This window comes from Nerophis ophidion, linkage group LG07 (genome assembly GCF_033978795.1).
Source record: "Nerophis ophidion isolate RoL-2023_Sa linkage group LG07, RoL_Noph_v1.0, whole genome shotgun sequence".
In the NCBI taxonomy this organism is placed as follows: Eukaryota; Metazoa; Chordata; class Actinopteri; order Syngnathiformes; family Syngnathidae; genus Nerophis; species Nerophis ophidion.
This window is the reverse complement of record NC_084617.1, coordinates 57,328,931-57,341,872: the sequence shown is the minus strand read 5'-3', so window position 1 is coordinate 57,341,872 and position 12,942 is coordinate 57,328,931. Positions and strand designations below refer to the sequence as shown.

At 37.9% G+C, this 12,942-nt stretch overlaps 1 protein-coding gene across 5 annotated transcripts in view; it reads left to right on the top strand.

The window, feature by feature from the left end:
* ebf2 (EBF transcription factor 2) overlaps positions 1 to 12,942 on the top strand; it is a 126,189-nt gene that overhangs the window by 76,009 nt on the left and 37,238 nt on the right. The window lies entirely within an intron of this gene.

The following is a 12,942-nucleotide window of genomic DNA, read 5'->3' as shown; positions in this document are numbered from 1 at the left end:
AACCACCCCCTCGTGTCCCAAACATTTTGTCATTGTTTACTTTCTCATGTCGATTAAAGATGTGATTAATTTATGATGGCTAAGGTGTGATTCACTACAATAAGACCCCACAGCATACTGGATTCCAGTTAATCGAATTACCACAACACTGGATACTGTTCAAAGGAGATACATTTTAATTTAAAAACTTGCAAACAAAAGTGAAATACACAGCAAACTATTTACAATATATCTCTGTGACGCTTGGCTGGCATCGTGATGTGGTTGCATTCTCTCATTGATGCAATGCGGAATGGACACAGCGTGAAGGTAAGAATGAAGATTTATTCTTACTATAAAACAGACTAAGAACCAAAAATACTTGCACAAAGGCACTAACAACAAAAACCAACAGAACTAGCATGTGAGCTAGATAGAACTAAGGATGCTAGCATGTGAGCTAGGAAAATAAACACACAAATAGCGTGGAAGCTAATTGAATACAGAAAGGTAGTTACCACAATGCGGGATAGCGACGTCACATGTTGCATGGAAAGCAAATTTTACACTGCGAGGCCGAATGGCAATCAAAGGCAGGCTTAAATAGGGATTTAATCAAAAAGCTGGTGCGCTTGAGCAACACAAGGCAGGTGACACAAATACGTAACTAGGCAACGGAACAAAACAGGAAGTGCCACCAGGAACTAAGGAAGTCAAATAACAAACAGGATGTGATATACAAAACAGAACAACACCAGAATATGCCATGATCCTAGTAGCGAATCATGACAACCTCTTTTAAATAAGTTCACAGTGAAGTAAAATCATCTACTGGGGAGCTTGGAGCAGAAGGACGCTTTTTATTTAGTTTTTAAAAATGTTTTTCTTCTGCAAATGCGTACTAGGTTGTGTTGCGCCGGCGGACGGGGTGGGTGCGGGGATCTTAAACAATGGCATTGTTGTGTGTGGACACGGATAAGGTTAGGTGTGATTTACCCTAGATCAGTGGTTCTCAACCTTTTTTCAGTGATGTACCCGCTTTGAACATTTTTTTATTTCAAGTACCCCCTAATCAGAGCAAAGCATTTTTGGTTGAAAAAAAGAGATAAATAAGTAAAATACAGCACTATGTCATCAGTTTCTGATTTATTAAATTGTATAACAGTGCAAAATATTGCTCATTTGTAGTGATCTTTCTTGAACTATTTGGAAAAAAAGGCATACAAATAACTAAAAACTTGTTGAAAAATGAACAAGTGATTCAATTATAAATAAAGATTTTTACACATAGAAGTAATCATCAACTTAAAGTGCCCTCTTTGGGGATTTTAATTGAGATTCATCTGAATTCATGAACTTAATTCTAAACATTTCTTCACAAAAAAATAAATATTCATGGAACATGTCCACAAAAAAAATCCAGCAGTCAGCACTGAATATTGCATTGTTGCATTTCTTTTCACAGTTTATGAACTTACATTCATGTTTTGTTGAAGTATTATTCACTAAATAAATTTACAAAGGATATTTGAATTGTTGCTATATTTAGAATATTTTTAAAAAAAATCTCACGTACCCCTTGGCATACCTTCAAGTACCCCCAGGGGTACGCGTACCCCCATTTGAAAACCGCTGCCCTAGATAACCTTACCCAACTTAGTGTAAACGGGGCCTTTTAGTTCAGACAGTATCAGACTACAAGTGTGATAACATGTAACACACTGGCCATAATATCATAAGGAGTGGATTAAATGCATCACATGCCTCAACAGTTGCTGCAACAACTAAATGTTCATTTACAGCGCTCAATTAATGGGATGTCTTTTACGTCCGTGTGAAAAGGCAGTTTATGTCAACAAAGATTAGCGTTGATGAATGCCTATGAAAATTTTGTTGGAGGTCTTGTGCTGCTTAAGCGCACCCGTCGTGATCAAGCCCATATGTAAAGCCGAGTGTGTTCTCATTACGTGCAACAGATGCCCCCAATGGACAAGAAATGTAAAACGGAGGGTCCCGGAGGAAAGGAGAATAGCACATTTACATCTACGCTTCCAAAGGCTGATTGTTGTAGTTTTTTTAAGTTGAGCAAGTTGTCACCATCCGCGTAGTCGCCGCATGCTGCGAGGCCTGTGTTTAGTCTTGGGAACTGAAACAGATGCAGACAAAAGGGGTTAACAGAGATGTAGAAGTGAAGACAGAAGAGGAAAAAAAACAGACTCCCTGTGGTTCCACAGTGGAAAGTGATCCCTCGGTTTAAGACTTCTGTCTTTGTTTTGTTTGCGTCCACTTTTTGAAAGTCTGGCTGGTTGTTTTAATTCTGGATGATTTATTTTCAATAGTGAAACATTATTTGTCCTCATGTTTTGATTCATGTTTTCTCTCAGCAGTGTGTATGTACTGTACTAAAAAACACGAAATAAGTCCCCCCATGGCATGACGTTCCATGCTTTCTATGTTCTCTTCATCTCTTCCTTGAGGATGGGGAGGTGTGTGGGTGTATTACATTACCAAAACAAAAACAAACAACAGCAATATTAAACTTTTGTAACCACAATAGAGGAGGGGGTAAAAAACAGAGGGTCCTCGACTTCTTATTAATTATGCAAGATTAGTCTAATTATAATTCAGCAAATGAATGTGTGGCAGAAGGTGCGAGGCGACGGGGCTGGGAGATTTGCATGTTAAGTGGGCAGGGGAAAGCAACTAATGCATGCTAATATATGCGTCAATGTCTCGCTTTAATTTCAGCATTTGCAGCTGTGTGCGTCCGAACTGAGGGGGGTGAAAAGTTGACTCAATGGGGTTTTTTTGGGGAAGGGTGGGGCACGAGACAAAGGAGGGGGGGTGTCGCTGAATTAGAGTGTGTATGCATGCATGTGAATATGTGTTTGTATGTGAGGCATCTGGTGTCATGCAAACAAAGAATGACGAGAATAAGTCAACAAACAAGGTCAAGGGCCCTCATAAAGTGTGCAAAGCCTGACTTAGACGTAAGCAATCTTTCTATTAATGATTTGACTGGCGGGATGAGTGACAACAGTTTAATGAACTTTAAGGCAAAGCTCCTGCACATCAGGTGGTCATGCAACTCTGCTGTAGCATTTTGGAACGCTGGAGAAACCCGCAGTGAACTAAAAGCAATTTTGATACAAGAAAAGTAACGTATCACAAGGATAATGAAAAAAATAAAATAAACAAAACAAAGTTATAAATATGAAATGAGAAAAAAGTCAAACTGTTATGACAAAAATAACAATTTCATATGGATCAATATTTAGCTTTACACTTGGCGAGACATTTAAATTAAAAGTGCAATATATTTATCTGGACAATAATCTATTTATTTATATCTGCACCTTATTGCTCTTTTATCCTGCACTACCATGAGCTAATGCAAAAAAAATGTGGTCTTATCTGTACTGTAAAGTTAAAATTTGAATGACAATAAAAAGGATGCCTAAGTCTAAGTCTAGATTCAACATTTAAAATGTGGATTTAACATTTTGATTTGACATTTATATTTTGATTAAAAAAATACATTAGATTTAACATTTCTATCTTTAACATTTAACATTTCTATTTAAAATAGATTGTAGCTGAGATAGGCACCAGCGCCATCCTGCGACCCCGAAGGGAATAAGCGGTAGGAAATGGATGGATTGATATATTTTCCATTTACATTTACATTTAATATTCAATATTCATATTTCACATTTACCTATAGTTAACTTTTAACATTACATTTGACATTTACATTTAAGATTTAGATTAACATTTACATTTAAATCTATAATTAAATTTTTTTATATCCATCCATCCATTTTCTACCGCTTATTTCCCTTTTGGGGTCGCGGGGGGCGCTGGCGCCTATCTCAGCTACAATTGGGCGGAAGGCGGGGTACACCCTGGACAAGTCGCCACCTCATCGCAGGGCCAAAAGAGATAGACAACATTCACACTCACATTCACACATGCCAATCAACCTATCAGATTAAATTTATTATTCAACATTTATATTTACCATTTACATTTAGATTCAATATTTGGATTTAGATTTAACATTTAGAATTTAACATTTATAGTCACCATTGAATTTCTATCTCAAAAAAAGGTCCTAAAATTTTGAACACCAGGGTGTCCAAAATTGAGGGCCGTTTTTTTAATTGACTCTCAACCCCAAGCACTGCTGTGTTTAGGTTTATGTAGAAACCATATTCTTATAATATTAGAGCTTATTTCTCAAATTAATATTATATTATTCCTTGTAATACCACAACTTTATTTTCTTAATACTGTAATACAAAATAAAACTATATTTTTTAAACTATTATCTAGATATGTTTCATTTCTTCCAGTAATTTGCGACGTTAACCAATCCCGCAAATAATGAGCGGCCTTTTAAATTTGTCTAAAGCCTGCATCTTCCCTGCACATTTTGGCTAAAATGTATTTTAACTGTCTAATCAAAACCTACCATATTTCCTTGTATTGCCGCTAGGGCGCTAATTATTTTAAAACCTCTTCTCACTCCGGCGCTTACCAAAGGCATGCTGTAAATTTAGACCTGCGCTTATAAATTTGAGTGTGATGTAAGGATACCATCATGAAAAGCACATTTAATAAAAAAACGTTATTATGGTCTTAACTTTACTTATAATTGAAGTCCATGCGCGGCTCCTTCTGATCAAAAGCATCCATAACTTGTTTATAGAAGTCTTCCTTATCTTTCTTCAGTTTTTAACAGTCTCTGTGTCTCGATGGAGATCTTCCTTTATTACCTCCTGCTTCGATTGAAAGTCCAGTTTAGAGAACTGTTTTATTTTAGATATGTAATCCTCCATGTTAAAAGTGCAAGCGAGAGGAAAAAAATAAACGATCGCTGCTCACTCTTGCTGCTTGTTGTCACTTCTTCTGCAGCCGAGTAGTCGCAAGAAGGATCACTAGCGCCCTCTACCACCAGGAGGCGGGAGTCATTTAATGACTCATATTTGACACACGCAGCTACGGTATATTAATAAAAAATAGCTGCTTACTGTTCTTTTTAGCATATTCAATAGCTTGGGCCTTAAATCCTACTGAAGAGCTCTTAATCTTCTTCCCTTTATTCCTCCTCCATTTTGAAAATGATGACAAGTGAAGTGTCACTCGTGACGTCACGAGTTTTACCCGGCGGCAATTGTAGGCATATGCTAATAATTTTGCGAAACGAGTTTGACCCGTCGGAAATTCTAGACATGCGCTAATAAAAATAATATTTTGCGAAACGAGTTTGACCCGGCGTCAATCCTGAGTCGGCGGTAATGCTAAGCATGCGCTAATTATGTTGCGAAACGAGTTTGACCCGGCAGTAATTCTAGGCAGGCGCATACTATATACCCAGCGGCAATTCAAGGAAATACGGTATGTTAGTTTCTTGTGTAGACGAAGCAGGAACAACAACATACAACAATTCATAATTCGTTTTTGCTAAAACAACACAATTGTTGTCTTTCCAGGTAGCTCAGACCAACTTCTTGTTCCTGTCATTGGCGCTAAGCCTTCTGGGTAATGTAGTATATAAACATTAATCAACACACTAGGATTAACTTCCTAGTTTACATGCATTTATATATATATATATATATATATATATATATATATATATATATATATATATATATATATATATATATACATATATATATATATATATATATATATATATATATATATATATATATATATATAGGGCTGGGCAACGATTAAAACTTTTAATCGAAGTTAATCACACTATTTCTCCGATTAATCGCGATTAACTGCATTGTATACGCAAAGCCCAATAATGAATTCAAAAGTAGTGTGTAGTACACCTTTATTGGAATATTCTCCCACATGAACAAAAGCGCCAAAACATTTGTTGTGCAAACACAATTTAAATCAGTCCTTGTTAAACAGTAGCAGTTAAATAGCATGATTTATGAAAATCAACTCAAAAAATGTAAATACAAACATTTAAGCTTATTGCCACTGCCAGGGTATTTAAGTTATCCTGTTTGTTATGGAAAATAAATATAATCTACATACAAATCTCTGAGCCACAATCATAACATCTGAACAGGCAATTTCTGAGGTAACAGCAGAAACATTTTTTTTTATCAGGGATCTTATGTTTAAAAAACCTATATTATAGGTGGTGGGCTGTTTTAGGGAATTTTTGATCAAATTATCCGTAGTAGCAATATTAATAATGTTGTGTTTATTCTCTGTAGTGCACTTAAAATAATTACGACCATATCTAGGAATTGATATGATGGTAATTTTCTGATTGTTTGCTTGGTGCTTTGATAAACTGAACGCATATACATGGTACTATATTGTGATGTTATGAGCCAGGGAAAAAAAGAACTACCCTACTCAGCATGCAACAGGAGTGACGAGCATACGCGGTAGCCCGGTATAGGTTGTGTCTCCATGACGGCATCTTGTATGTTGTGATATGCACGCTCTGAAAGCAAACGTTAAGAACTCAGCCAACACTCCTCGTCTGCATTATTCGTAAATAGACAGACAACACATATACTCCGCTGCTTCACAGGCCGCTGGATGTAGCCGGCAAAGTATTCCCATGCTAGCTAGCCGGTCTAGCAAGCACGCGTCATTCAGTCCAAAACGGCCCGATCTATCCACATTCAGAATTGTCTGCCGGTCGTAAGTGATCCCGGAGTGACCACGCTGTAAGCCAGCCATGAAATTTGCAGAATTGTCCGGTATGTTTGCCAAATGTTCCATCTTTACCAAGAGCCCCTCGACGCCGAAGCCCATCCGGGTGACGCCATCTTGTTAAGAAAAGGCGTTAACCAAATAAAAGCATGTAAACAACATACGCAAATGTGCGATAAAATATTTGTCGGCGCTAATAGATTGATGAGTTAACTCGTAATTAACGCATTAATTTGCCCACCCCTAATGTATATATATATATATATACATATATATATATATATTTTTTTTTTATCCAGGCTAAGGCAATTAAGAATAGCTCGTAAAGAGACAGTATTTACAACTATTGCCACAACTCTCTAAAAAAGATGCCGCAAATTTGGGGATTTTTGGTCGCTACAACCACAAAAGTAGCCTGTGGACTCCTGAAGGGACAGTATTTGGAACATGGTTACTTTAAATACATCCTATATTTACAGTCGCATAATTCATCCCATCCAGAAAGAAGTAGGAAGAAACATAGGTCCAGATCTACTAAGACCAAAATACCGTGAGCCAAACAGTGTGTGCAAACAATAAAATAGCACGTACTGTTAGTTGGTGTGTTGCGTGTGCAATTGAAACGTGGTGCAAACCGTCCTATTCATGGTAATTGAGCTTTTTGCTTGAACTACACGGCTTTCACCACAGAGACACTTCCATTTACTGCGCGTCTGTCTTATCATGCTCCTACTTGCCGCGTTTTGTTGTGTTTTTAAACCAGCAGCAGATATGTAGCACTTTTTATGAGCATTTTAAAAGCAGTCCTGCGGTGCATCAACAACAAAACCACTTTTTTTTAATTGCGTGCGGTTAAGGTGGGCTTATGGGAGAGGCACTAACTGCTAGTATGCGCTCCGAATCCTAACCCATATTGCAATAATCTTTTTACACAATTGAGATATTTTGATAAAATATCTTCTTTATATGACAAAACATCCATCCATCCATCCATTGTCTACCGCTTGTCCCTTTTGGTGTTCGTGGGGGGTGCTGGAGCCTATCTCAGCTGCTTTCGGGCGGAAGGCGGAGTACACCCTGGACAAGTCGCCACCTCATCGCATTATGACAAAACAAACACCATTAAAAAACACCAGAATGCATCAATGGAATTAGTTTGAATCAACCCCTTAAGTTGAGGGGAACTGCACTTTTTTGCGAATTTTGCTTATCACTCACAATCATTATTAGAAAAAAGAACACACCTTTTTTTTTTAGGATTTTATAGATGAATAAAAAAAACGCCTGAAAGATGCAACTAACGGGAGTCACCATTGTAGCCTTCAAAGCCCTCTAAAAAAACTGCAAAACCCTCCATCAACATTTTATATACACTCTGCAAGTCTATATATAATGTAGTAACAGACACATTCATAACAATATGTAATATGTACAATGTTTACCGTATTTTGTTCAATTTATACATTACGAAATTTCTTTACTTGGCACATTTATTTCCGTTTCCATAGCAACGCACTTCCAACTTGCAGGAACAAATGTATGTTCCCACTTCCGGAAACAAATGGCAGACTTTATAACAGAGAACTGTCATGATCCGCGACTTGGATCATGTCCTGTTCTGGTTTTGGTTCTGTTTTATATCACATCTTGTTTGTGTTTGTCTTACGTAGTTCCTGGTGGCACTTCCTGTTTTGTTCTGTTGTCATGACTACGCATTTATGTCACCTGTCTTGTGTTTTTGACGCACACCTGCCTCCTAATTTCTGTCCTTATATAAGCCTGCGTTTTCCGTTACTCATCCGCGCAGTGTAGTTTGCTGTCCGATGCAACAGGTGACGTCGCTAACCCCGATTGTGGTAAAAGTATTTTTGTATTCGTTAGCTTCCACGCTATTCCTCTGTTTGTTTCCCTAGCTCACATGCTAGCCCCTTCAGTTCTTTCTAGCTCCCATGCTAGTTCTGTTGGTTTTATCTTTAGTGCCTTGTGCAAGGCTTTTTGTTCTTAGTTTGTTTTATAGTAGAAATAAATCATCATTTCTGACCTTCGCGCTGTGTCCAGTCCGCCTGCATTATAGAAAGAACGCATCTGCATAACCACAATGCCAGCTAAGCGTCACAGTGCTCGCAGTGCACAAGGCACTAAAGACAAAACCAACAGAACTAGCATGGGAGCTAGAAAGAACTGAAGGGGCTAGCATGTGAGCTAGGGAAACAAACAGAGGAATAGCGTGGAAGCTAACAAATACAAAAATACTTTTACCACAATCGGGGATAGCGACGTCACCTGTTGCATCGGACAGCAAACTAGACTGCGAGGATGAGTAATGGAAAAGGCAGGCTTATATACGGACAGAAATTAGGAGGCAGGTGCGTGTCAAAAACACAAGGCAGGTGACACAAATGCGTAGTCACGACAACAGAACAAAATAGGAAGTGCCACCAGGAACTACGAAAGACAAACGCAAACAAGATTTTATATAAAACAGAACCAAAACCAGAATATGACATTATCCAAGTCATGACAAAAACAAAGACGACTATTTTTGGACAAATGAGGATTCACAAACATACATTTTTGAAGCTGAATATACGGAGGATGAACTACTGCTTAAAGAAGAAGAGGCTCAAACGTTGGAACGTTGGAGCAGACAGAAGGCGAAAAAATAAGGTCGACGAGACTTGACGCTGTGATTGTGTAACTTGGAGCTAAGCTATCTTGACATAAATGGAGTACTTTCCCAACCTAAATCAGAAAATAATTCCACGGCCAGCTGGACCAAATGCACAACTGTCCATCGAGTGAGTGAGTCACTATATTATTAATCATGGTACATGCAGCACACCATGTTATTGTGAGTACAACTACATACATTGTCCAGCTAACTGTGCACAAACAAAACATGAAATGCGGACTAATACTTCACACGGTGTAATATGATTGTTCATGTGTTTCAGTCAGTACGGATTGGTTTCCCGTCACATTGGGTTGTGCATCACAAACTCAAGAGCCATTCAGCTGCTGACGCAGAAGCTAGCTTACCTCTTGCCGTAGCTAACTTTTGGCTAACACCATATTATGCAGTCGTAAGACGATGTATTATTATGCTTGAAAAAGAGTTCCTCGGTGTTCGCTCTTACAATAACAATGTCGCTACGGCTTGGTTTTGATACGGAACGTAAACGAAGTATTGTCGGTGGTTTTTGAATGCATTTTTTAAGTGATTTAGAGGCAGAATTTATTGCTCCCATTAGCTGCATCGCTAGCCACCTAGGACGAGCCAATTATTACAAATTACAATAAAAAAAATTAAAAAAGCGTATATCTCCTTGTCTCTCATAATGATTGTGAACGATAGGCAACATAAAAAAAAAAAATGCAGTTCCAATGAATAAGATTTAGTTATATTTGTGAATAAAAGATATGTCTAATATTTAAATTTTAAACATTATATGTTGACAAGCATACATAGCTTAACTGTGTCATTTGGCAAATACTTTTCAAATGTACAAAAAAAAGACTCAAAAGTAACGCTTACAAATGAATTTTAGTGTTGATAGATCACACTGTGTGTGCTAAATAATTATATTTGCATCTTTTACTCCCAGTATTGTGGACGTTCCGATGATATGGGGCGGTACAGCTCAGTGTGTAGAGCGGCTGTGCCAGCAACTTGAGGGTTATAGGTTTGATCCCCACTTCCGCCATCCTAGTCTAGATTTGAGTCACTAGAGAAAAGCGCTATATAAGGGTTAAGCTTACTTTACTTCACTATTCATGAAGACGGATTGCACTCCTTATTCTGTTCACTTAAGAGACGCAATTCTCCAGACACAAGTTTAGTCGATCCGCTTTTTGTGTGCTACCAAGTTTGCTCGTGTTTCAATACATGTAAACCATTTGCAGATCAGGCCCATAGTTTATTTGATCCTTGCCCTTATTGCGGGGGTCAGCAACCCGCGGCTCTCGAGCCACACGCAGCTCTTTAGCACCGCCCTTGTGGTTCCTTGGAACTTTTTCAAAAATGTAAAAAATTTGAAAAAGAGGGGGAAAATATATTTGCTGTGTTAATAATGTTTCTGTAGGAGGACAAACATAACACAAACCTTCCTAATTGTTAGAGAGTCCACTGTTTAATATGTTTGTGTTTATGCTTCACTGATGACAGTATTTGGCCAGCGCCGTTTTGTCCTATTAATTTTGGTGGTCCTTGAACTCATCGTAGTTTGTTTACGTGTACAACTTTCTCCGACGCTGCCACAGAAAGACGTGTTTTATGCCACTCCTCCTTTGTCTCATTTTGTCCACCAAACGTTTTATGCTGTGCGTGACTGCACAAAGGTGACTTTCGTTGATACTGTTGACTTGCGTGGAGCGCTAATAATCCATGCTAACATGCTATTTAAGCTAGCTGTATGTACATATTGCATCATTATGCCTCGTTTGTGGGTATATTTGAGTTGATTTAATTTCCTTTACTTATGTCCTCTGTGTATTTAATTTATATTTGCATGTCTAATGACACATTATCTGTATGAAATATTGGCTGCTTTTCTGATTGTGTGTCATGTTGTTCCAGACCACAGCAAAGATTACCATGTTGTTCCAGACCACAGCAAACGTTACCCAGCTTGCAAAGATTGTAATACATCCATTAGACGAAGACAGTCTGTCCTTTTCTTTAACTTGGACACACACATATAACCTTTGGCAGTTTTAAACCAGTAATTTACAGGAGTTATCTCACCCTCATGTGTTGCCTTCATTATAACACTTACATAAGGCTTTTAACTTTTTGCGGCTCCAGACAGTTTTGTTTTTGAATTTTTGGTCCAATATTGCTCTTTCAACATTTTGTGTTGCCCACCCCTGCCTTATTGTATCACAACAATCACTAATAAACCACACATTAAATCACAATGTCAAAAATGTATTTTAGTCATGCTAATTCTTGCTCAAGCACAAGAAAAAGCTGCGGACTTATTACATTTAGGCCGGCCCAAAGTCAGATTCATGACACGCATGCATTTTTATCACTGAGTGCACTGCAAAAAGTCAATGTTCAAAAACAACAACAAAAACACAAAAATTAGGGGTATTTTTTTAACTAAGCAAAATTATCTGTCAATAGAACAAGAAAATTTGGCTTGTCAAGACTTTCCAAAACAAGTAAAATTAGCTAACCTCAATGAACCCCAAAATACCTTAAAATAAGTGTATTCTCATTGGCCCTACGTTGAGGTGGCGACTTGTCCAGAGTGTACTCCGCCTTCCGCCCGAATGCAGCTGAGATAGGCTCCAGTGACCCCCCGCGACCCCAAATGGGACAAGCGGTAGGAAATGGAAGGAAGTATATTCTCACTAATAACAAGTGCACTTTTCTGTTTAGAAAAAAATTTGACCATTTTGCTCAATATGTTGAAAAATATTTTTAAATTAAGTTAATCCTAGTGCCATTATCTTGACATAATTATATACGCTCGGCATCACGATCTTTTTGCTTCATGCTTGAAGTAAGAAATTATTACTTTAAAAAAGTAGTTTTATACTTGTGAGTGTTGATGACACAGCTTTGCATCAGTTGATATTCTAGTTTCAAGCATGTTTTACTCAGTATAGGTCATAAAATCTCAGCTACAAGCTGTAATATCTTACTGAGATCATTTAGGACCAAAACCCTTAAAACAAGTAAAACACTCTAATATAAAATCTGCTTAGCGAGAAGAATTATCTTATCGGACTGAAAGTAAGCAAACATCACCCTTATTTGAAATATTTAATTTAATTAGATTTCAGTTTTTGCAGTGTGCCAACAATAATATCAATTGTCCAGTTTAAAATCAAGAAATATTTCATACACAACTGGAGAGAAATGTAGACCATGTTGTGCTCAGGAGGGAGGAAGTTGCAGAGTATGATTAAAGAATAATTTGTGAGGAGAGATGAGAATTTGATAGGAGTATTGGAAGTTCAGGGCCCATTGTCGCCAAAGCAGCATTAATGCGTGTTTTTCATTGGTTGTTCTCTTTAAAAGAAAGTGGACTTCTGAAGGATTACTTTGCTTTGGTTCTCAATATCTGACTAATTGTACATCACTTTAAGACTAATGAGTTCTTTCCCTCCCCCATTCCCAATGTGCTCCTAACCTTGCGGAGGCTCTGTTCTTCCCGTATTCCAGTGCTATAGGATGTGTTGATGTTGTTAGCCTCTCTACGCATCGCCTCTCAGCGTAGGGACTTTGGGATTGCGGCAGAGCTGCGTTGCCAT